General features: G+C 37.6%; 2 long non-coding RNA genes across 4 annotated transcripts; both read left to right on the plus strand.

The window, feature by feature from the left end:
- Positions 1 to 1,173: 1,173 nt before the first annotated feature.
- Positions 1,174 to 8,787, plus strand: LOC129645804 (uncharacterized). Of its 3 annotated transcripts, XR_008711506.1 has the most exons (4): positions 1,638 to 1,706; positions 1,793 to 1,918; positions 6,219 to 6,402; positions 8,635 to 8,787. It is a non-coding gene; the product is annotated as an uncharacterized LOC129645804 (long non-coding RNA). The 3 variants fall into 3 exon arrangements; XR_008711498.1 differs by having other exon boundaries at positions 1,174 to 1,918; XR_008711500.1 differs by lacking the exons at positions 1,638 to 1,706; positions 1,793 to 1,918 and adding an exon at positions 4,144 to 5,218.
- Positions 8,788 to 20,131: 11,344 nt separating this feature from the next.
- On the plus strand, positions 20,132 to 23,757 carry LOC129645814 (uncharacterized). The gene is made up of 2 exons (XR_008711511.1): positions 20,132 to 20,182; positions 22,109 to 23,757. It is a non-coding gene; the product is annotated as an uncharacterized LOC129645814 (long non-coding RNA).
- Positions 23,758 to 26,468: the final 2,711 nt, after the last annotated feature.

A 26,468-nucleotide genomic window follows, 5' to 3' on the forward strand; every position in this document is an offset into this window, starting at 1 on the left:
ATATTTGGTTAATTGAGAAAGGACTGCACCTGGTGTCCGAATTATTCACATGCTTGCCAAATCTTCCATTTTTCCTTTGATTGGTAGCCCTGACCCTAGGCTGTGACTTTGGAACACACTTGGACTGGAATTAACTCACTTGGGCACTATTCTGTCCAGTTTCCCTTCAGCTTGTATTTTTATTCTACATAGTTTAGTTCTATCTGCTTTCATAGTTTAGTTCTCTTAGTATTATTGGCAAGAATTATTTTTTATTGGAAATTTTAGAAAGAAAACTAAAGAATTATTTGAAAATGGCAGAACCCATAGTGAGAAAAAATTACCAGTATTAAAAAAATTCACGAGTATTATCAATTTTGTGTGTGTGTGACCCACTGTGGATATATTATATTACGTGCACACACAGGTATAGGAATAGGGTATTAACTTCCAATCTTTGTCTTTAAGAAATTGTCGTGAACTTTGCTCCAAAGTGAGCATAGGTAATACTCATGTCATAAGCCTGCACAGATCTTTATTTCCTGTCCTCCTTGGTTCCACTACGCATGCTCTCACTTTTCTCCCTTAATGCTGGTCAACACCCTACAGAAACGGGAGCGAGAAAGGTCACTCTCATGTATGAAAAGAGGGTCCTATGGTTAATACAGAAAATTCTCAGTATCTGTTTGCTGCTGATCAAAGTTTGGATTTAAAGTTTTCACTGTATATGTATTGAACTGTTACATCTATTAGTGTTTTAGCATTTTTATTTATTACTACATAAACCCCTGGAGTCTATGATAGATGTGTGCCAGGAGCCGGCATATTGCATATTGAGTGAGGATCTGTAATAGCTCAACTGGAATTCTATCACTGCCGGGAGCCAGCGTGAGGCACTCCGCCCATGACAAAGGTCATGAGGAAGGAGGCTCAGCATACGTAAAGGCGGGATCGAGCCTCAGGAGTCCCCCTGGAAATTCTCGAGCATCTACCCCCAAAACCAGAGTCTGCCTACTTTCTGCTTTGTGCTTTCACCTACACCTCTGACTTTACGGGGGGCTGTCTCCCACTACCTCTCTCTGAAAAAAGAGTTAGCTTACAGCTCCAGTTAATAATTCTTGGATGTGACAGTGTTTCAACCTACAAACTCCTTTGGAAATCCTCTAGCCTGCCTGAATGGGTTTTTCCGGCCACATGTGATTGTTCAGAGCCTCCCAACTGTGAGAGGCAGGAGATGTTCTAAACTGTCTAAACACAGATTCCTTTGAGTAGTTAAAAGATTGATTAGAAATTGTATTGGTGAAGGGTTTTTCACTTATTGAGCCAATGTTTGCTGCTAAGTCTCCATACTCCGTACCTACTGTGTCCTTGGCAGTGTATTGATTGATATAATGGGTGTATAGAAATGTAAGTAGTAGCCTCAATGTTTGTAACGTTGGACCCTTGAGTTAATTCTTTTCTTGATTGAGCCCACCTCACCTTTGCCCTATAGGAATGCAGCTTTGTCCAATGCTTTTTTGGAGGCTGGTGCCTGACTTTGGAATAATCACCTTTAGAGAAAGATAAGTTTCTTAAAATGTTAACAGGCCTCCTGGCCAGAAGATGATGTAATTCACCTGAACTTTTGCATATGATAAGTTTGAAAGCCTGGCTTCGATTAGGACCAGGAACTGCTGTCGCTGCATGACTCTACCCCTTCCCCCATTATCCTCTATGCATAACTTAAGGTATAAAAACTACTTTGGAAAATAAAGTGCGGGCCTTGTTCACTGAAACTTGGTCTCCCCATGTCACTCTCTCTCCCAAATTCTAGCTGAGTCTCCATCTGGAGCGCGGAACCCACCATGCTTGCTAATTATGCCTGGGCTTCTAAGATCCGACCGGGGAGGCCTCAGCGTCTCCTCTCCTTTGGGAGAACGGAAGGACGCCTGCGGCCTACGTAAGTGGTGCAAACTTCTTGTCTTGAAGTTTTATTGGTCTCCCGCGTAAACCAAGCTACTCAGCCTCTTTTCTCCACTGAATTTTCCTACTGAGCTATCCTCATTCTATTACTCTTTGTATCCTTAATTAACGTGTAATTAAGCAGTTGTTTCCTGACCCTCGCCTATGCCGTCTCTCCTTCGAATACCCTGGATTAGCTGGGGCTGGACCCCGGCAGATGTGTCTTTTAATGCGGTGGCTTCTCAAACACTAAGCACTACAAATCACCCAGTACTATTGCTAACATGTAGATTGTGATTCAGGAGGTCTAGGATTTATCCTAATCGTCCGCATTTCTAACAAGGAGATGTCAATGCTGATGATCCCAGCATACATTCTGAGTAGCAAGATCATAAGCACACTCAACACAGCTCTTTCCAGCTGTTACCAGAGAGTATCTTTTCTGTGTTTCCTATGGTAAGGGAGCAAACGTGTGCATTTTCATGTTCATGGGTATAAGGGATGCAAGTAAGAAAATGATGTTTTACCCTGGTTTATGACTTCTGAAGTAAGTGCCAGCATAAAATGTTTTGACTTATTGTTCAAAAAATCATTTACCCATGAACCGACTTCTTTGGCTAAAGCAGATTGTGCTCAGTCATTCAGTCATGTCTGACTTCTTGCAATCCCATGGACTGTAGCCCACCAGGATTCTCTATCCCTGGGGATTCTTCCAGGCAAGAATACTGGAGTGGGTTGCCATGCCCTCCAACAGGGGATCTTCCTGACCCAGGGATCAAATCTATATCTCTATGTCTCCTACACTGGCAGGAAGGATCTTTACCACTAGTGCCTCCTGGGAGGCCCATTTTAGAGCCATACTGCTGCTGCTGCTGCTAAGTCGCTTCAGTCATGTCCAACTCTCTGCGACCCCATTGATGGAAGCCCACCAGGCTCCCCTGTCCCTGGGATTCTCCAGGCAAGAACACTGGAGTGGGTTGCCATTTCCTTCTCCAATGCATAAAAGTGAAAAGTGAAAGGGAAGTCGCTCAGTTGTGTCCGACTCTTAGGGACCCCATGGACTACAGCCTACCAGCCTCCTCCATCCATGGGATTTTCCAAGCAAGAGCACTGGAGTGGGGTGCCATTGCCTTCTCTGAAAGCCATACTACTAATAAGTAATTAACTTATAAGCAATTTCTGATGTCTTGATTTTATTGATTTATGTATTTTGAATGCTACTTAAAAATGAACTACTTTTTCATTATGAAATAACAAAACTAGATCTGGCATTTTTTTTTTTTAAAGACACTATATTGCCTTTGTTGATATATAATACTATCTCTAAGTATTACTAGAACTTGTAGTTCAGGTCAGAGATTTACATCAGTTTATAGTATCAGGAATTTAGAAAATATTAAGACATGAGCATTTCTGGATCATATATGAACTGATAAGAATGAGCCTGATCTCAGCTAGCAAATGGCCAAGTGGAATGAAAACTTCTAGTAATTCTTCTTGACTTTTAAAGTCAAGAAGGAAGACGACTCCTCAGAGAGTAAATAATTGGTAAATATGTACTGGATATACTACTACTTATGCAAGGCTTTCTGATAAAGTGTGACTCTTAAGGTGATTCTGCTTAAAACTGAAAAGAAATTGAAAGTGAGAATGGTTGCAGGTAAGATTCAAGGTCTGGGACCAAAACACAAGATTCCTACACTACTGAGCTGGCAGCCCATCTGCAATCACCATGTAAAACAAAGAGCTATAACTAGTGATTATTTTTATTTACATATAGATCATACTGATTAGATGAGGTTTACATTTATTCTTCTTATTTGTTTCCATCTGACTATCATTTACTCTCAAGATTAAATAAAAAATTTATTGAACTGTAACATCAAAAGCTTATTAAATTGCTACTTATTATATATCTATATTTACATATTTACATGTATCTTACCTAAATCTGCAACCAAAGCCTCCAGTAACTTTGTATAACTCTGCACCATTAATTTCTTCAGAGTGACATTCTGATGTGAGCTGAACAGATGGAATTGCAGGATTGTTCTAGCAAATTTATCATAAAAAATGCATCCGACACCTGTGTAATTTGCCTAATCATTTTCCTAATAAGCTCCCACCATTAATTATGCACGATTTCCACAATGCAATCAAGATAAAAGTAAATCTGATGACTTAATACCCTTCAAAATAATTGGTTCACCCAACACAAGGCCTCCTTTGCTTTCCATAGCCATTTTAGTTAATTAGGAAAAGGGTGCGCCCTGCTGGAGTCAGCAGAACGGAGGCTGATCGCTTGGTGGGAGGTAGACCTGCTGGGTTTTTGGGCAGGAGTCAAGGATATTAACTCGTGAAAGAAGAGAAGAGCGTTTTGCCCCTTCCTCTTCTCTTCATCCCTTCCTCCACTCGCCACCCTGCAACTTCCCTGCCTCCGCCGCCCCCCTCAACCCCACCCCAGTAGCAAACAGATGCGATTAGTGTTCTTCAGCCATCAGAAAACTGACTGCAGGACTCTGCGGGTCTAATGAGAATCAACTTTTCCGAGTCTGCTGTCTTGCGGTGCAGTCCACCTGTCACATCATTAGGTGCAGCGTGTGCCTTGAATTCACTTTGCTAAATGAGATTTACAGGCCCCAGTGAAACCCGTCCTGCAGCATCCCTGCTTCAATTAGCTAAAGATTAATTGTCTGAGAAAGGGAATGAAAGTTTTACTTCAACTGACCTGAAAAAAAAATAAAAAAAGGGTACAAAAAAAAAATGTATGGTTCAGGTATTCCGTATAGGCCTGAGGCAGTGTGGAAAAACGTGATAATTTAAAGGTGCTGCAAATTTCCTACACCTCGCCTGGATGAATGAAATTAACTAGCACTAAAAGCTGTCAAATTAAAGGTTGACTTCCAGATATTAGCACCTTAAATGTCACCGAATATTCTCTTTCGTTCTTTCTTTTCTCTTTCTATTTTTTTTTTTTTTTTTTTTGGCAAACATTCACATCAGCACACCTGCACGTGCACACAAGCATTTTCTTACTGCTGTTCCTGCTAACTGCTTGTTCGTGCCCAGCCTCGCGTTACTCGCTATAAATCTTTGATGTAACCATGGCTACAGAACAACTGGCAATTACAAAATTTCCTCCATCTTAATGTTACACTAATTATGTTTGAATACCTTTTAATGGAGATGAAGAATTGGAGGTGAGAAAAGCTCCTGGAAGAAGGGCAGAAGGGGAGATTCTCTGTTTCCATCTGCCAAACGTTCCCTGCGCTATCAGACACGCTGCCTGCAAGGGGAGGTATATTGCGCAGTAGCTCTGGTTTCTTAATTTCTAAATATGAATGAAAATTATGGAACTTCAAGACTTTAACATTCTGGGGAATGCCCTAAAATAAATAGACAATTTCTTTTCTTTCTTTCTTTCTTTTTTTTTTTTTAGCATTGTGGAATATGCAATGCTTTATTAGGATGTAGTTAGGGAATATGAGCATTTCTATGTGTAGCTGAAACTTATTTTTAATTAATAAATAAGAAAAACATTTTCACACTCCTAATTTTTAACATAAGGACAGGCACTGGTAACTTCAGCTGGCTAAAATTTTAGATGCATCATAGAGCATAGGCAGGAAGGACGAGCATATGAGCATACCTCTTCCTTGGGGGCAGAGATTATCTGCGGGCTCTAATTCTTCAGTTCACTTTTAACATATTTTAACTGATCATAATTTGTTTGTCCCAATTTAAATCTGTAGGTTATAGCATGTGATTTTTTTTAACAAAAAAAAAATCACAAAATACAAACATGCCTGGGGAAAATCTTTAGCAAGACAAAGCACAGAAATAAGGTAATACTAAATATTTTAGCACAAGGGAACAGTAAGAAAATAGAATTGACATGCCTTTACTTCGAACAGGAGTTTCCTGTCACCCACGTTAAGAGACAAAAGCAAGAAGAAAAAAATGGTCTGAACGAATTAAAAAAAATTATTGCATTATTTTAGGAATATCACAGACTATTGGAAATATGATTTGAATTCTCTATCATTAACAATGTCCCTCATACTAAGTGAATGTTTTTCTGAGTTATTAACAATACTATGAAGGATGATGATTTAAAAGTTATCTAAAAACACTATTCTTTTTCTATTTGGAATTGTACTTATGTTTATGTTTCATAAACATATGTTTAATATGTATATATTTTATCAGTACAAGTATGCAAATGCACTTGCAAATGCATATGTATATGTATTTAAATAGGTGTTTTAAAATTTAAATTTAATTGTTTTCCTTAATAGGGTACAGATCCGGAAAGTTCCAAGATCTTATTCCAAGATTTCTCTCCTCATTATATAAAAGAAGAACAAACCTGGAAAATTATGTATATGGTTACTTTGAGTCATAAACTTCTGATGACTATAAGCTTTTCTTTGCCTATGGAACTTTAACAATTGAAGGTTCTCCCCACCTTAAACCAAATAGGTAAGACCTAATCAAATAGGAAGAGAGATAGAAATACTTCTCAGAGCAAAATTATGTTATCTTTTCACATTATTAGAATTATATGCTATGTTCTTAAAATAACTCTTTGCAAAAGGATGCTTCATACTGGTTACCATTTTGACAGATATTTGCATATTTACTTAGTTTAGCCTTTAGATCTGTGCTTTAAAAGAAAGGTATTACAGTCTTTGTATCCTCTTCTATTTCTCTAAAGGCCCACATAATAAGCAACCTGCATTAAACAATTAACTACACTCCCGACTCCGTTCTAAATACCTTTATAAATATTACATCATTCAGTACTTACCATAATCTTATAAATTAAGTTTTATTATTTTTCTACATTTTCTGATGAGTAAAACTGAGTTACAGATATTAAGTAACTTATTCAAGGGCACCAGTGTGAAAACAAGAGTAGGATTCAAACCACCACCCACCACATTCTATAGCCTATGTCACTTTGGCATGACAAAACTCACATCTATTAATTATTGTTTAAAATTGATACTATACCTGTTTCCATGGTAGCTAGAAAAAAGTGATAAAATGTAAATGATTTCTAGCTTATAGATTTGGATCTAAACTAATGGCTGTATATGAGTGTGCATGTGTTTGTGTGTTTGGGGGGTGGGTGGGGATAAGTTGGGAGGCTAGGATGCTTATATGTGATTAACCATATAGATAAGCTGATATATAATTGGATCCTGGGTGCCATAGTTATGATGTAGCATCCATGGTTAAGAGAACTTATGAGTTTAATTTTGATTTGTTTATGAGCTTAAGTTTGATTCAGCTTGTGTCTTCAAAATATATTTCTGTATAACATACACAGGTCCAACCTTGTAAAATATCAAAAACAATATAAACAAAACTATATAATCTTCCTGAAGAAGCACAAAAGAATTCTGAATATTTTAAAGGTGTCCATTTTTCTTGCTTATAGTATATTGCATACAATTCTGATTAAAATCTTAGTAAAGATTATTTGGGTCTTGGCAAATAATTCTAGAGCACATCTGGAAAATTAACTTAATGAGGCCAGCCATTAGCATTTTGAAAAAAGAGTAAAAATAAAAGACTTTCTCTACTAGATAATAAATCATACAAAACTATAATAATAAGAAGATATTAATTATAAGAGATTGGCATAAAGATAAAAAGGAGAAAACAGTTCAGAAGCAGAAAACCACATATATAAAATTGTACAGATAAAGAAGATTCAACATTCTTTAGGGAATAGAAATATAAATAAATCAATACATGGTGATGTGACAGTTGATTAGAGACAATAATTTTATATCTGTACTAAAATAGATTTCATATTTTTGAATAAATAAATAGACATAAGTAAAGGAGAAGAACTGATTTTGTCCTAGCAAAGAATTTTTAAGCATAGAAATTATGTAAGAGATAGTATAGGAAAAAAAATGATAAATCAAACTGCTCAAAAGCTGAATCTCTGTATCTCATCAAATAAATGAAAATAAAGCTGGAATTAATGTTTTAAATCTATATGATTGAAGAAATCTTAAAGTTATAAATGAAGCTGAAAACAACAACTACGAAAGGAAAACTGAGGAAAGGACACAAACAGGCAATTACAAAGAATGAGACAGTAATTAAAGTTGTAAAAATCATGTTAAACATAAAAGTTAAAATACTGAAACCTCCAGAATGGAATATAAAGAAAATGCCAAGGCCAAAAGATGATTAGAGTATTTAAAAATAAGTATTATAAATGATGTTTTTAGGAGTAAAAAATTATTCCATTTTGCAAAAGTTTGGCAAAAACAATTAAGTTTTTAAAATCATTCATAAACTTCTACTATACAGAACAGTCTTGCTTCAATCATGCTATCATGATAATTTAATCAGTGCCTCTCCACAAGACTGAAAAGAGAAATAATCTAAGTATACACCAGAGAGGAGAACTGTTATATAAACATTACTCATGAACTTCAAAATAACATTTTGAAGAGCATGTAATGCATAAGGGAAAGCTCAGAATTGTCTTCAGTCAGTCAGTTCAGTCACTCAGTTGTGTCCGACTCTTTGCGAGCCCATGAACAGCAGCAGGGAGGCACTCCAGGCCTCCCTGTCCATCACCAACTCCCAGAGCTTGCTCAAACTCTTGTCCATTGAGTTGGTGATGCCATGCAACCATCTCATCCTCTGTCGTCCCCTTCTCCTCCTGCCCTCAATCCCTCCCAGCATCAGGGTTTTTTCCAATGAGTCAGCTCTTTGCATCAGGTGGACAAAGTATTGGAGTTTCAGCTTCAACATCAGTCCTTCCAATGAACATCCAGGATTGATCTCCTTTCAGATGGCCTGGTTGGACCTCCTTGCAGTCCAAGGGACTCTCAGGAGTCTTCTCCAACACCACAGTTCAAAAGCAGCAATTCATCTGCGCTCAGCTTTCTTTATAGTCCAACTCTCACATCCATTAAATGACGACTGAAAAAAACCATAGTCTTGACTAGAGGGACCTTTGTTGACAAAGTAATGTCTCTGCTTTTTAATATGCTGTCTAGGTTGGTCATAACTTTCCTTCCAAGGAGTAAGCATCTTTTAATTTCATGGCTGCAGTCACCATCTGCAGTGATTTTGGAGCCCAGAAAAATAAAGTCTGCCACTGTTTCCACGGTTTCCCCATCTATTTCCCATGAAGTAATGGGACCCGATGCCATGATCTTCGTTTTCTGAATGTGGAGCTTTAGGCCAACTTTTTCACTCTCCTCTTTCACTTTCATCAAGAGGCTCCTTAGTTCTTCTCCACTTTCTGCCATAAGAGTGGTGTCATCTGCATATCTGAGGTTATTGATATTTCTCCTAGCAATCTTGATTCTATCTTGTGTTGAAGAGATACCCCATGTCCAAGGCAAGAGAAACCCAAGTAAGACGGTAGGTGTTGTGAAGGGCATCAGAGGGCAGACACATTGAAACTATAATTACAGAAAACTAGTCAATCTAATCACACAGAGCACAGCCTTGTCTAACTCAATGAAATTAAGCCATGCCATGTGGGGCCGCCCAAGACGGGCGGGTCATGTTGGAGAGGTCTGACAGAATGTGGTCCACTGGAGAATGGAATGGCAAACCACTTCAGTATTCTTGCCTTGAGAACCCCATGAACAGTATGAAAAGGCAAAAAGATAGGACACTGAAAGATGAACTCCCCGGGTAGGTAGCTGCCCAATATTCTACTGGAGATCAGTGGAGAAATAACTCCAGAAAGAATGAAGGGATGGAGCCAAAGCAAAAACAACACACAGTTGTGGATGGGACTGGTGATAGAAGCAAGGTTCAATGCTTTAAAGAGCAATATTGCATAGGAACCTGGAATGTTAGGTCCATGAATCAAGGCAAATTGGAAGTGGTCAAACAGGAGATGACAAGAGTGAATATTGACATTCTAGGAATCAGCGAACTAAGATGGGCTGGAATGGGAGAATTTAACTCAGATGACCATTATATCTACTACTGTGGGCAGGAATCCCTTAGAAGAAATGGAGTAGCCATCATAGTCAACAAAAAAGTCCGAAATGCAGAATTGTCTTAAAAGTAATGAAAGTGAAGTCACTCAGTTGTGTCCGACTCTTTGAAACCCATGGACTGTAGCCTACCAGGCTCCTCTGTCCATGGAATTTTGCAAGCAAGAATACTGGAGTGGGTTGCCATTTCCTTCTCTAGGAGATCTTCCCAACCCACAGATTGAACCCGGGTCTCCCGCATTGTAGGCAGACGCTTTACTGTCTGAACCACAAGAAACCAAAAACCATGTAACTTAAATGCATGGACTAGTCTGCATGTAAATAAAACAGACAAAAATGCTTTAACAGTATAGTATAGGGTTAAGATTTGAAAATATTCTAGGTTTGGAATCTGACACTTCAACTATATGTCTTTGGGAGGTTACTTACTCTATTTTATCCCAGTTTTTACAAACTGATAATAATCCTACCTTATAGTTTTATGGGATTTAAAAGAGGTTAATGATGTGTTTAGCACTGGAGTAAGCACTAAGAAAGAGTGCAGAGAGTGTTATTAGCTAGGCACTAAGAAAGAGTGCAGTGTGTGTTGTTAGCTATTATTATCTCTAGATGGTGGTACCGATAGTATTATGAATATTTTTCTCTTTTAAATACATATGAGATATTTTTACAATAAAATTTTGATGAGCTTATTTTTAAAATTAATTTAAAGAAAATATGAATCTACTACTCAAAAGTAAACATAAAAACATGACTGAGGAATAATGTGTTTAGATAAAAATTCTTTCTTTTTTCATTTAATCCTTTTTCTATTAACTCTAACATATATGATTATCTTATTCATTCATTCATCCTACAAATAATTATTTAATGTACTAGGTGCCAGGCAATAGTCTAACTTCTGGGAACACAGTGAACAAAATGTCTCCCTTTTATTACACAGTTTATATTTTGTTGGAGGAGACAAAGAATTAAGAAAAAAAGAAACTTCAAATGCCAATAAATGCTAAAGAGAATAACAAAGAAGTGGAAAACAAGTTTTTATAACAACTGAAGTAAAGACCTGATGAGACATTTTATTGATACTTAACTTGTCAAATTAAGAAAATAAAACTGCCCAACTGTCCAAAGGACATAATTAAAACTATAAAGCAAAAAGTTAATGTGCTGGTATATTAAAAGTATACTATGAAATTTAAAATACACAAAAGACCTGAATGGCCAAAGCAATCTTTAGAAAAATAAACAAACCAAAAAAAAAAAAAAAAAAAAACGAAGCTGGAGGAGTCAGGTTCCTTGAGTTCAGACTATACTATAAGGCTACCTCATCAAAACAGCATGCCACTGACCCAAAAATGAACATACAGCTCAATGGAACAGATACAAAGTCTAGAAAGAAACCCATTCATCTATGACCAATTAACTACAACAAAGGAGGCAAGACTATACAATGGAGAAAAGACAGTCTCTTCAATAGGTGGTGCTGGGAAAATAGGACAGCTACATGTAAAAAAATGAAATTAGAACATTCTCTAAATGGTTAAAGTTTTCTAAAAGCTTAAAATGGATTAAAGACCTAGATGTTAAACCAGATACCATAAAATTCCTAGAGGAAAACAAACATAGGCAAAACACTCTTCGACATAAATGGTAGCAATATCTTTTTTGATCTCTCCCTTAGAGTAATGGAAACAAAAGCAAAAGTAAACAAATGAGAGCGAATTAAACTTAAAGGCTTTGGCACAGTAAAAGAAACCACAAACAAAACAAAAAGATGACCTGCAGAATGGGAGAAAATACTTCCAAACAATACAACAAACATGATATTAATTTCTATACAAACAGCTCATACAGCTCAATATCGAAAAATAACCCAATCAAAACTTGGACAGAAGATCCAAATAGAACTTTCTTTGAAGAAGATATACAGATGTCCAAAGGCACATGAAAAGATGCTCAATTTCAGTAATTGTTAGAGAAATGCAAATCAAAAATACAATGGCATTATCATTTCACACCAAAATGATCATCATCAAAAAGTTTACAAATTAATGCTGGAGAGGGTATGGAGGGAAAAAGGCCTCTTACACACTGTTGGTAGGAATATAAATTGGTGAAGCTACTATGGAAAACAGCATGGTGGTGCTGATGCTGAGTCGTGTTCAACACTGTGACCCCATGGACTATAGCCCACCAGGCTCCTCTGTCCATGGAATTCTCCAGACAAGAATATTGGAGTGGGTTGCCATTTCCTACTCCATAGAGGTTACTTAAAACAAAATTAGAGCTACCATATAATTATTCAATCTAACTCCTGGGCATATATCTGGAAAACCGTAATTCAAAAAGATACATGCATCCCAGTGTTCACTGTAGCACTATCTACAATAGTGGTGTTGAAGACTCTTGAGAGTCCCTTAGACTGCAAAGAGATCAAATCAGTCAATCCTAAAGGAAATTAATCCTGAATATTCATTAGAAGGACTGATGCTGAAGCTCCAATATTTAGGCCAACTGATGTGAAGAGCTGACTCGTTAGAAAAGACCCTGATGGTGGGAGAGACTGAAGGCAGGAGGAGAAGGGGATGACAGAGGGTGGGATGCTTAATTGCTAATTAAATGGACATGAGTTTGAGCAAGCTCCAGGGGATGTGAAGGACAGGGAAGCCTGGCGTGCTGCAGTCCATGGGGTCTCAAATAGTCAGACATGACTGAGTGACTGAACAACAACAACATCTACAATAGCCAATGAATGCAAGCAACCTAAATATCCATGGAAGGATGAACGGGTAAAGAAGATTTGATATTACATTTTGGGATGATGATGGAGTATTACTTAGCCATAAAAAGAATGAAATAATGCCATTTGCAGCAACATGGATGGATCTAGAGGTTATTACACTAAGTGAATAAAGCCAGACAGAGAAACAAAAATATCATAAGATATTGCATGTGTATGGAATCTAAAAGGAAAAAAGAGACAGAAATGAATTTACTTCCCAAAAAGAAGACAGTCACAGACACAGAAACCAAACTTATGGTTACAAAAGTGGGGTGGGAGGAGGGATAAATTAGGAGGCTGGGATTAAAATATACATACTACTACATATAAAATAGATAACCAATAAGGACCTACAGTATGGCACAGGGAAATATATTTGATATTGTGTAATAATCTATAAACAAAAAGAATCTAAAATAAATGTTTGAATATATATATATATATAAATATGAAACTGAACTGCTGTGCTATACACCTGAGCCTTATATATAACAAATCAACTATATGCCAATAAAAATTAAAATAAACATAAATAATTTAAAGTTAAAAGAGGATCTAACTATAACATATTTCTGAGTCTATAGACAGGAAATATTTTAGTTGATTTAAATATGATTTTAAATATAGTTTTTACAAGTTTAGTTTTTTAAAGATTTTTTTGATGTGGACCATTTTTAAAGTCTTTATTGAATCTTGTCACAATATTGCTTATGTTTTATGTTTTTTGGTATTTTGGCCATGAGGCATGTGAGATCCCAGCTCCCCAACCAGAGACTGAACCTGCACCCCATTCCCTGGAAGGCAAAGTCTTCACCACTGGACCACCAGGGACATGCCTACAAATTTATTATATCAAACTTTTAAATGCCTTTTGTTGTTTTCATGTAGCTTCAGATAGATTAATGTATCACACACATCATGATAGCAACAATAATCAGTAATATGTATGGAACAGTTAAAATCAGCCAGGATATGCTGCTGCTGCTAAGTCACTTCAGTCGTGTCTGACTGTGTGCAACCCCAGAGACGGCAGCCCACCAGGCTCCCCTGTCCCTGGGATTCTCCAGGCAAGAACACTGGAGTGGGTTGCCTTTTCTTTCTCCAATGCATGAAAGTGAAAAGTGAAAGTGAAGTCGCTTAGTCCTGTCTGATTCCTAGCGACCCCATGGACTACAGCCTACCAGGCTCCTCCGTCCATGGGATTTTCCAGGCAAGAGTACTGGAGTGGGGTGCCATTGCCTTCTCCCAGGATATGCTAAGTAATAAGTAATCTTTAAGAAACACTATGAGGCTGCCTAGTATTGTGCCTACTTTACAGAAGGGGAAACAAACAGATACAATCTTTCTTTCCAAAACCATCAGTTGCTAAGTGATGGAGTTATTAGAATCAGGTGGTTGGATGGCATCACTGACTCGATAGACGTGAGTCTCAGTGAACTCCAGGAGTTGGTGATGGACAGGGAGGCCTGGTGTGCTGCGATTCATGGGGTCGCAAAGTGTCAGACACGACTGAGCGATTGATCTGATCTGATATCCATTATCAATTTCAGTTGCTTACTATATAGGCTATACTGCTTTGGGTTTGGGCATCTGTACGTATATGAAACATTTTAAATCTAACTTAAAGCATTCCCTAATCATTTTTAATTTCAAAAATTAAAACATTAAATCAGTTATTTGAAAAAATATTAGTAGATCCAGCTGAAATATAATAATTAATTGGTTCATTGACTTTAGACATGCATAAGAGTTTGAAATAACTTAAGTGTTAGTTCATTCAACCTAATGCACAACCTTTAAGAAGAATTCTTGAGACTGCAGCTTTTAAAGGGAGAGAAAATTGAGAAGCTACATGTATTACTATATTAGCACATAATATATTATTTACTAACATATTCTAGGTATTTTATATGTATTAAATAGATTATATGGCAGGGGATAAATAAACCAATTAAATAGTTCTTAAATTAATAAGTAAGTCTGATTAATTATAATAGTGTCATGATAACAGTGAATTTTAAAATGTTTATATTAATTAAGTTCTCACTGTGTGCCAGCAGTAAAATTTTTCAAAGTTGGCATGCATTTTTTCAAATTCACAACTCCATGAAGTATTCAGTATTGACCAATATGCAAATTAATGCATTAAAAATTTAAATATGCTCAATTCCTCCCAACTGCTTAACCTACAGTCAGAATTTAACAATCATATCTGCCTAGTAATAAAACTTCTATACTGACATCTACTTCCAGAGATGTGACATCATTATCCAAGTAATTTTAACTATTTATATTATATTTACTTTTCCAGTATGGAAGTTTTCATACAAAGCATCATGGGTAGTTATGCTAATTGAAAAGGAGCAGAATAATGCCAAGCACACTAGGAATTATACTAATCCCATAATGATCAGATATCAGACTTTGGGCAAAAGGTCAAAATAGAAGTATGTTTATAGGAATATGCCATGTCTGAATAGCACTGGAAAATAATAGAATAGCATTCATTTAATCATAACTCTTTTAGAGTGATTAATATATAGCACAGTTGACTCTGGTTGTTTCGATAACCATCTGTCACAGCGTTAAAAAAAGGATGTACTGTTTTGGTATAACTTGGATTGAAGTAGGCCAAATAGCTTGGCAATATTCTGCCAGAATATTTGATGTGGAACTTGTTTAGACTTGTAGACTGGTATTGTGTGTGTCTATGTGTTTAATTTCAGAAAGAATTCAGATAATCTTTACCTCCCTTTCTTGCAGTGTATAACTTTTTGCCCCTTCCACCTCCCTAGTTCTAACTCCTATCTCTATAATAGATGTAAGTTTATCTGGTAAGTAAGATACATAATATGTCAATGGGTGTTAGATCCTATGAACAGATTTTTACTTCCAAAACATACCATCAAAATCTCCTCTTCTGAGCCACACTTCGCTTTCAGTCAGTTTTATAAAAATGGTTAAATCAGCAGATGGAAATGGATTGACAAACCATTAAAATGGGAGCATGTTGGTGTAGGGAAACAAGTACAATGTCATTTTTTTAATCAGTTAGTTCAGTCACTTAGCTGTGTCTGACTGCAAAGCCATGGACTGCAGCACGCAAGGCTTCCCTGCCCATCACCAAATCCTGGTGCTTGGTCAGACTCATGTCCATCAAGTCGGGTATGCCATCCAACCATCTCCTCCTCTGTCCTCCCCTTCCCCTCCTGCCCTCAATTTTTCCCAGCATCAGGATCTTTTCAAATGAGTCAGTTCTTCACATTCAGTGGCCAAAGTATTGGAGTTTCAGCATCAGTCCTTCCAATGAATATTCAGGACTGATTTCCTTTAGTATTGACTGGTTGGATATCCTTGCAGTCCAAGGGACTCTCAAGAGTCTTCTCCAACACCACAGTTCAAAAGCATCAATTTGATATTTGGCAAAACTAATACAGTTATGTAAAGTTTAAAAATAAAATAAAATTAAAAAAAAAAAAAGCATCAATTCTTCTACACTCAGCTTTCATTACAGTTCAACTCTCAAATCCATACATGATTACTGGAAAAACCATAGCTTTGACTAGATGGACCTTTGTCAGCAAGGTAATGTCTCTGCTTTCTAAAATGCTGTCTAGGTTGGTAATAGCTTTTCTTCCAAGGAACAAGTGTCTTCTAATTTCATGGCTGCAGTCACCATCTGCAGTGATTTTGCAGCCCAAGAAATTAAAGTCTGTCATTGTTTCCCCATCTATTTGCCATGAAGTGATGGGACTGGATGCCATGATCTTCATTTTATGAATGTTGAGTTTTAAGCCAACTTTTTCACTCTCCTCTTTCACTTTCATCCAAAGGCTCTTTAGTTCTTCTTTGCTTTCTGCCACAAGGGTGGTGTCATCTGCATATCTGAGGTTATTGATATTTCTCCCAACAATCTTGATTCCAGCTTGTGCTTCATCCAGCCTGACCATTCACATAATGTACTCTGCATATAAGTTAAATAAGCAGGGTGACAATATACAGCCTTGATGTACTCCTTTCCTGATTTGGAACCAGTCTGTTGTTCAATGTCCTGTTCTAACTTCCATTACGTTGCTTCTCGACACGCATACAGATTTCTCAGGAGGCAGGTAAGGTGATCCTGTATTCCCATCTCTTGAAGAATTTTCCATGGTTTGTGGTGATCCACACAGTCAAAGGCTTTGGCATAGTCAATAAAGCAGAAGTAGATATTTTTCTGGAACTCTCTTGCTTTTTCGATGATCCAATGGATGTTGGAAATTTGATCTCTGGTTCCTCTGCCTTTTCTAAGTCCAGCTTGAATATCTGGAAGTTCTCAGTTCACATACTGTTGAAGCCTGGCTTAAACAATTTTGAACATTACTTTGTTAGGATGTGAGATGAGTGCAATTGTGGGGTAGTTCGAACATTCTTTGGTGTTGTCTTTTTTGGGGATTGGAATGCACTTTCTTAATACCTGGGCTTAAATCCAGTGCTTTGGATTGCTGCAGAACACCTCTGCCCAGAAATGAAGACATGTGTGTGTGCTAAGTCGCTCAGTCGTGTCTGACTCTTTGCAATAGGCTCCTCTATCCATGGAATTCTCCAGGCAAGAATACTGGAGTGGGTTGCCATGCCTCCTCCAGGGGATCTTCCCCACCCGGGGATTGAACCCCCATCTCTTATGTCTCCTGCATTGGCAGGTGGGTTCTTTACCACTAGTGCCACCTAAGGAGCCCCGAAATGAAGACACTAAGCATAAACTAAAAAGTGTTCATTCTCAATAAGTCTACTGCATAAAAAATAGGACATTTCAAGTATAGTATTACTACATTCTAGTGCCTTTTTGGAATATGTAATCTAATAGACTTTCAGACTGAATAAAAGAGTGTTTAAAGTGATAGGCACCAACCAGTCTCATGTGAGTGTTAAAAGTAAAGTTAAAGGAGCAGGGGGCAAAGAGATATTTAAGATTTTACACATTGGTAAAAAAAGAAATGAGAAACATGTTACTTTCTGTAGTATTTATTGTTCCCTTTCTTTTCGTTCTTAGCAGGGAGGTTTAAAATACAGACACACAGACATACCCCACATGTCTATTGGTGACTGTGGGTCTGGAATACAATTACAAGTTTTCTCACAGCAGTGAGTTCTCAAGCCCAGCCGAGCCTTCATTGGCATGAGCCACCTTGATTATGCTAAAGCACCCCTGGATTCCTTCTTCTTTTGTTTCATTTCACCCAGGGTCTTAAAGCTTAAGCAGTTGACATGCTTGGGCAGTTTTCTCTCTAATTTCACCCAAGCTGGCTGTGCAGTAAGTTTAATGTGTAGGTGTAACCTGTAGGTGCAAGTAATCTCTTCAGTATTTTTTTTTTTTCACTTTAGCCATCTGAACCCTGGATGCCTTCCAAGTTGGAATGAATCTATGCTACAGTAAAAAGTTAAACCGTATGACAAGAGAAATACTATTATCAGACCAAGCTGATTGAAATTAACATTTATGCAGGCATTGGTTGATTTTCATATGGGAGGCACAATGCTCCTGGTTTCAGTAACATAAAGGATGAAGCTCTCTAGAAAAGCAACAAATGAATTTCACATATAAGGTGTGTAAATTCTCATTACGATCTAGAAAACCATGTGGAAAGAAGTACTAATTTCCCATTATTTAAGGTTAATGTTAAAAAATATATATAAATATAAAGAATACATAATTTTTAATTTGTATTAAATTAAAACTTTTTAATAGGAAAAAAATACATTTTATATACCGACAACCTTGGTCCCAAACCAGAATTTAGAGATCAGGTTTCAATCCTTTTTCTTTTGGAGGTGCTCTAGAACTCTTTGCTGCTTTGTGAAAATACAGTGAAACACATTACTCCTGAAGTAGCAGATGTGTGATGCACTCTGAAAATTAAGTATGGAGGTCATTAGTGACCTTTGGATATTTCTGCAAATACTGCGGTGTACATATCTTAGACTCCATATTATGCCTGCTTTACTCTGAAAAGAAATTGTATTTATTTTATCCTGGCTTGCTGGAGAAGGAAATGGCAACCCACTCCAGTATTCTTGCCTGGAGAATCCCATGGACAGAGAAGCCTGGTAGGCTACAGTCCACTGTGTCGCTAAGAGTTGGACACGACTGAGCGACTTCACTTTTCACTTATCCTGGCTTGATTCTCGATCATCTCAATTCTGTAGTAGATTTATTTGGAATCAAAAACGCTTATATCTTAGAGAAGGTATATATATTTTTTGTAGAATTTTAAACCTAGAGTGAAGTATTTCAGAGATGTGGAGAGCCTAATGGCAATGTATAGTTTTAGCACTGTGTATTATTGACTATGCCAAAGCCTTTGACTGTGTGGATCACAATAAAATGTGGAAAATTCTGAAAGAGATGGGAATACCAGACCACCTGATCTGCCTCTTGAGAAATTTGTATGCAGGTCAGGAAGCAACAGTTAGAACTGGACATGGAACAACAGGCTGGTTCCAAATAGGAAAAGGAGTTCGTCAAGGCTGTATATTGTCACCCTGTTTATTTAACTTATATGCAGAGTATATCATGAGAAACGCTGGACTGGAAGAAACACAAGCTGGAATCAAGATTTCCGGGAGAAATATCAATAACCTCAGATATGCAGATGACACCACCCTTATGGCAGAAAGGGAAGAGGAACTCAAAAGCCTCTTGATGAAAGTGAAAGTGGAGAGTGAAAAAGTTGGCTTAAAGCTCAACATTCAGAAAACGAAGATCATGGCATCCGGTCCCATCACTTCATGGGAAATAGATGGGGAAACAGTGGAAACAGTGTCAGACTTTATTTTTCTGGGCTCCAAAATCACTGCAGATGGTGACTGCAGCCATGAAATTAAAAGATGCTTACTCCTTGGAAGGAAAGTTATGACCAACCTAGATAGCATATTCAAAAGCGGAGACATTACTTTGCCAACAAAGTTTCATCTAGTCAAGACTATGGTTTTTCCTGTGATCATGTATGGATGTGAGAGTTGGTCTGGAAGAAGGCTGAGCACTGAAGAATTGATGCTTTTGAACTGTGGTGTTGGAGAAGACTCTTGAGAGTCCCTTGGACTGCAAGGAGATCCAACCAGTCCATTCTGAAGGAGATCAGCCCTGGGATTTCTTTGGAAGGAATGATGCTAAAGCTGAAACTCCAGTACTTTGGCCACCTCACGCGAAGAGTTGACTCATTGGAAAAGACTCTGATGCTGGGAGGGATTGGGGGCAAGAGGAGAAGGGGACGACAGAGGATGAGATGGCTGGATGGCATCACTGACCCAATGGACGTGAGTCTCAGTGAACTCTGGGAGTTGGTGATGGACAGGGAGGCCTGGCGTGCTGCAATTCATGGGGTTGCGAAGAGTCAGACATGACTGAGCGACTGATCTTATCTTATCTTGTCTTATCTTATGTGGCTCTGTGTGTTAGGTGGTGCCTGATGTGTGTTGGAATGTGGGAGTATATAAAATTTCACAGGTAAGTGGATGGAGAATAGTGTGTCTTCCCATTAAAAAACTTGTCAGAACCTCCAATGTGTGGCAGTTCTCCATCTTTTATTGGCTACACATATAGAGAATGATAAACTCCAATGTACTGACCTAGAAAATCTGCCCCTTTCTCTTTCATTCAAGAAAGCATATTGAGTATAGTGAGAGGAATAATTAATTTAGTAATAAACTTGTATCACATCATTTCTATTGTAAGAAATGTGTTTGTAAACTTTGGAAATATGAATGTTATATGAAACTTATTTCAAATATTCTATAAGTGAAGTTAAATTCACTCAGTCAAGTTCAACTCTTTGTGATCCCACGGACTGTGGCCTTCCAGGCTCCTCTGTCCATGGGATTCTCCAGGCAAGAATGCTGGAATGGGGTGCCATTCCCCTCTTCAGGGCATCTTCCCAACCCAGGGATTGAACCCGATTCTCCTGCATTGCAGGCAGATTCTTTATCCATTGAGCCACTAGGGAAGCCTAATACTCTACAAAGAGTCATATGATCCATCTTGCCAGCAAACCGTTTGCTCTTCTTACTAAGCCCCAGTGGGACTTCCCTGGTGGCTCAGATGGTAAAGTGTCTGCCTACAATGTGGGAGACCCAGGTTTGATCCCTGAGTCTGGAAGATCCTCTGGAGAAGGAAATGTCAACCCACTCCAGTGCTCTTGCCTGGAAAATCCAGAGTGGATGGAGAAGCCTGGTAGTCTACAATCCATGGGGTCGCAAAGAGTCGGACACAACTGAGCGATTAAACTTTCAACTTTCAACTAAGCCCCCGTACTTTGGTGACTCATTTTAAAAGACCCTGATACTGAGAAAGATTGAGGGCAGGAGGAGAAGGGGACGACAGAGGATGAGATGGTTGGATGGCATCACTGACTCAATAGACATGCATTTGAACAAACTCTGGAAGATGGAGGTAATGAAGGAGAGGGAAGCCTGATGTGCTGTAGTTCATGGGGTCACAAACAGTCAGACATGATTTAGCAACTGAACAACAATAATAGGCCTTATTTTAAAATCATGAAAAATTACCTTAGTTCTTATAACACTTTTCCAAAAATCATGGATAGAGCTTCTTAGCTTCCTGATGGGAACACTAACAGAATAGTGGCTATCACCTTTATATCATTTACACCCTTTGATTAGCCAGTTCAGGACCGTCATTCTGTCAGAGCCTCAGAAGTCAACACTGACTAGGAAACTGACTTGCAGGCTCCTAAAGTCTTTTTCCTTTTAAAGGAAAAAGGTAATGAAAGATAAATTATTTCCTGTCACAGTGCATTTGAAGTAGAGTGTACCCACTACGGCAATGAAGAATTCCCCAACTAAATTTACAATGATTCTGATTTCAGCAATCTAGACATAGGAGAAACTTGAATGGAGGGTCAGGAGGAATGAATATTAAGTTATTTCATAAAGAAGAAGGAGAAGAGCATCACAGAGAGAAAAGAGACCCAAGTTTTAGATTTGATTCTGCTGTTAAGATGTGCCACTTTGGGCCATGACTTAACTGCCTTGACCTTTCATTCTTCTCTTTGGTGCATGAGAGTATTGGTTTAGGGCTGCTGATTTCAACCTACTTCAGGAAACATTGGTTAACAGATCATGTAAGAATAAAGATTCACTGGTAAATACATTTGGTAAATTCTGAATGAAACATATTCCACCTTGAGCCTGTTATCAACATGCATTGTAACAACATAGAGACTATATAATATCTTGTCATAAAGCTTTGCTTAACCTTCTGGTTCTTGACTTTGTCTGACTATGTGAAGCACCTAGTGGGTTTAAAGAAATCTGCTGGAATTCACTCTATACAAAATCAGTTTGATTCTTCAAGGATGGATTAGGGTAATGAATAACTTAACAACCTCTTTCTACTGCTCCCCACCCTACCCAGGTGAGGAAAGTATTAACTTTGGAAGGATGAGTGGAGAGCCATCGATTGAGTTACAAGGCTTAATGTAAAAAAGAGACTAACCTCCCTCCAAGGAAGAGGAATTCTGCCACAGACTGCCATTGGACTCAACTGAAACATCAAGTTTTCTTGTTCTCTAGTCTGCCAGCCTACCCTGCGGATATTGGACTTGTCAACTTCCACAGTCAGAGGGCCAATTTTTGAAAATAAATCAACCTCCCTTCTCTTCTTTCTCTCTTTTTCCCTCCCGCCACTTTTCCATCACCACCAAAGAAGGTCTCTTGCTCATAGTTCTTCTCACCAACTTATGGATTAAATACCAGTCTGATTCAACCTTGAAAAGCTACCACAGCTCTTTAATGCAACATCTAACAGTATCACTGGAGTAGGAAATGGCAACCTGCTCCAGTACTCTTGCCTAGAAGAAACCTCCATGGACAGAGGAACCTGGAAGTCTATAGTCCATGGGATTGCAAAGAGTCAGACACAATTGAGCTACTGAGCAAACAATAGTATCACCGTTGGAAATGTGTCTCTTTTCAGATCTATATTTTATTTTCTAGGTTTTCAAAGTTCTTCTTAATGGGCCAGGTTTTAAACATTTTAGATTTTGCAGGCTGTAAGATCTGTGTTGCAATCATATTAACTCTGCTTGTAATGTGAAAGTAACTGTAGACAACATATACATGGATAGGTTTGCATGTTTTCCAAACCTATTATATTTAGAAAAATAAATGTGAGGTCATATATACTCAATTTGTCAAATGCTGCTCTAGATCATAAAAGGATTGTTCTTTAGGTCTCCACTGACTCTAATTATAATGTGTTTAATTATTAGTATATGAATTAGTACATTTATAAATTGTGGTTCTGTATTTCCCCATACCCAACTCTCAGATGATTCATCATTGTATCTCATATTGGTCATACTTATAGATTTTTTAAGACCTTCCCTGGTGACACAAATGGTAAAGGATATGCCTGCAATGCAGAAGACCTGGGTTAGGAAGATTCTCTGGAGAAGGGAATGGCAACCCCTTCCAGTAACCTTGTCTGGAGAATTCCATGGACAGAGGAGCCTTGGACAGAGGAGCCTGGCGGGCTACAGTCCATAGGGTTGTAGAGTCGGACTTGACTTAATAATTAACACTAAGTATAGATTTTTAAAAAGAATATGTACAGGTTTTATTATTAATTTAATCTGAACTTTAAATAATAAATACTAACTTCTAGATCCTTTCCTAACTCATAGGTTTATATTATTTCTTTTCTACTTGTTAAAAAATGTTTATTTGTATAATACGATTTAAAATATCTTTCAAAAAGTTGATTATCTCTTGTCTTTTAGGATTTTACTTTCTAAATCTTAAAATTGATTCTGTCTGGGAAAACATCAGCCATCTTTAAATCATGTTTATTAATTTTAACTCTTCTCCTCCCCATGAAGTAACACATATGCTGATGTAAATATGACAATAGTTATCAGGTATAATTTTGTGATTTGAGATGAAAGGCTAAAAAAATAAGATACCATATTTGACATTTTATAAAAAACATGTCTCAGGGAGAGGACCTTGGGAGTTCAGAAGTTGTAGCCTTTATATCACCTCTCTTACTTGAAGCTCATTGCCTTTCATGAACATAAAATGAAGTAAAATTTACTTCAGAATAAACAAATTTATTCAAGCATTATGTTTCACTATTTATGGAAAGCAATGCTACAGAGAAATTAGAGAGCCATAAAGATGTTTACTGGCTATTATTCAAAGTGAAGTCATATATTATCAAGCATGTAAACTATACAGAAAAAAAATAATTTTATTTTTCCCCAAGAAAAAGAAATGCAAAAAGTCAAAATGGTTGTCTGAGGAGGCCTTACAAATAGCTGAGAAAAGAAGAGAAGCAAAAGGCAAAGGAGAAAAGAAAGGATATATCCATCTGAATGTAGAGTTCCAAAGAATAGCAAGGAGAGATAAGAAAATATTTCTCAGTGATCAACGCAAAGATATAGAGGAAAACAATAGAATGGGAAAGACTAGATAGCTCTTCAAGAAAATTAAAGATACCAAGGGAACATGTCATGCACAGATGGGCACAATAAAAGACAGAAATTTTGTGGGCCTAACAGAGGCAGAAGATATCAAGAAGAAGTGGCAAGAATACACAGAAGGACTATACAAAAAAGACCTGATGACCCAGATAATCATGATGGTGTGATGACTCACATGGAGTCAGATATCCTGGAATATGAAATCAAGTAGCCCTTAGGAAGCATCTATGAACAAAGCTAGTGGAGGAGATGGAATTTCAGTTGAGCTATTTCAAATCCTAAAAGATGATGCTGTGAAAGTGCTGCACTCAATATTCCAGCAAATTTGGACAACTCAGCAGTGGCCACAGGACTGGAGAAGGTCAATTTTCAATCCAATCCCAAAGAAAGACAATGCCAAAGATTGTTCAAACTACTGCATGCAAAGTGAAGTCGCTCAGTCGTGTCCGATTCTTTGCAACCCCATGGACTGTAGCCTACCAGGCTCCTCTGTCCATGGGATTTTCCAGGCAAGAGTACTGGAGTGGGGGGCCATTGCCTTCTCTGAGGGATATTAAAGAGAGCCTAAATAGTTGAAATTATCTGTAATGTCAGGTTGGACATAGCACAAGCTGGAATCAAGATTTCCAGGAGAAATATCAATACCCTCAGATGTGCAGATGACACCACCCTTATGGCAGAAAGTAAAGAGGAACAGTAGAGCCTCCTGATGAAAGTGAAAGAAGAGGCTGAAGAAGCTGGCTTAAAACTCAACATTCAAAAAACTAAGATCATGGCATCTGGTTCCATCACTTCATGACAAATAGATAGGGAAACAATGGAAACACTGAGAGACTATTTTGGGGGGCTCCAAAATTACTACAGATGGTGACTGCAGCCATGATTAAAAGACATTTGCTCCTTGGATGAAAAACTATGACAAATCTAGACAGCCTATTAAAAAGTAGAAACATTACTTTGCTGGCAAAGGTCTGTCTAGTCAAAGCTATTGTTTTTCCCGTAGTCATGTATGGCTGTGAGAGTTGGACCATAAAGACAGCTGAATGCCAAAGCATTGATGCTTTTGAACTGTGGTGTTGGAGAAGACTCTTGAGAATCCCTTGGACTGCAAGGAGATCCAACCAGTCCATCCTAAAGGATACCAGTCCTGAATATTCATTGGAAAGACTGATGCTGAAGCTGAAGCGACAATACTTTGGCCACCTGATGTGAAGAACTGACTCAACAGAAAAGACCCTGATGCTTGGAAAGATTGAAGGCAGGAGGAAAAGGGGAAGACTGAGGATGAGATGGTTGGATGGCATCACTGCCTCGATGGACATGAGGTTGAGCAAGTTCCGGAAGTTGGTGATAGACAGGGAAGTCTAGTGTGCTGCAGTCCACAAGGTCGCAAAGAGTCAGACACAACTGTGAGACTGAACTGACTTGAGACTATAGAATTGACTAGTAGACATATCTTGGGTTCTAATATATAAACTATTTGTTCTGGTGTCATTAAAACAATTTTAAACCCTCATTACTTCAGACTTCAACAAACTGGATATTAGATTAATTGCCACAGATGATTATAGAAACAACTTGGTTTTCAACTTATCAGTTTTGATAAAGTGGAAAGAAAATTCTATATTTAAATTTAGATTTCTTGATATAGACTACTTTCCAGATGTTAAATATTATTTTTTTATTAATGAACTGTATCGAGCTCCCATTTACAGAAAACAATACATACTCATATATATAGATGTGTTTACATTAATATAGCTGGTATAATCACCACCCCAATTAAGATATAGAAGATTTCCATCATGGTAAAGTTTCCTCATGCTCCTTTGTAGTAAAATCTATTCTTGTTGCCTACCAGAGCCAATTACTTTATCTGGTTTATTTGGGGGGGAGGAGGGGCCTATGCTAGAATTTTATATCAATGAAAATATACAGTCACAAATTGTGTCTGGACATGCTCATTAAAAATACTTCAGTCTCATCCAAGTTGTTTCCTTGTGCAAATGGACTGCTCCTTTTTATTGCTGAATGTGTCTTCAGTTTTAAAGTACTTTTTGGTGGACAATGTATAACTGGTTTTTTAAAAAATGAAGTTTGATAATTCTCTTTGGGGTTAGTAATTTTAGTCCATTTATATCTAGTTTAATTATTGATATTGTATTTCAGTCTACATCTTGCTATTTTTTTTCCATTTGACCCATCTACTTTGTTCTTGTTTTTGTCTTTTAATATTTTTTTCTTTTTAATTACTTGAATATCTTTAGTATTCCATTTCATCTTCTCTATTGG

The sequence above is a fragment of the Bubalus kerabau genome, chromosome 1 (assembly GCF_029407905.1).
Source record: "Bubalus kerabau isolate K-KA32 ecotype Philippines breed swamp buffalo chromosome 1, PCC_UOA_SB_1v2, whole genome shotgun sequence".
Classification (NCBI taxonomy): Eukaryota; Metazoa; Chordata; class Mammalia; order Artiodactyla; family Bovidae; genus Bubalus; species Bubalus kerabau.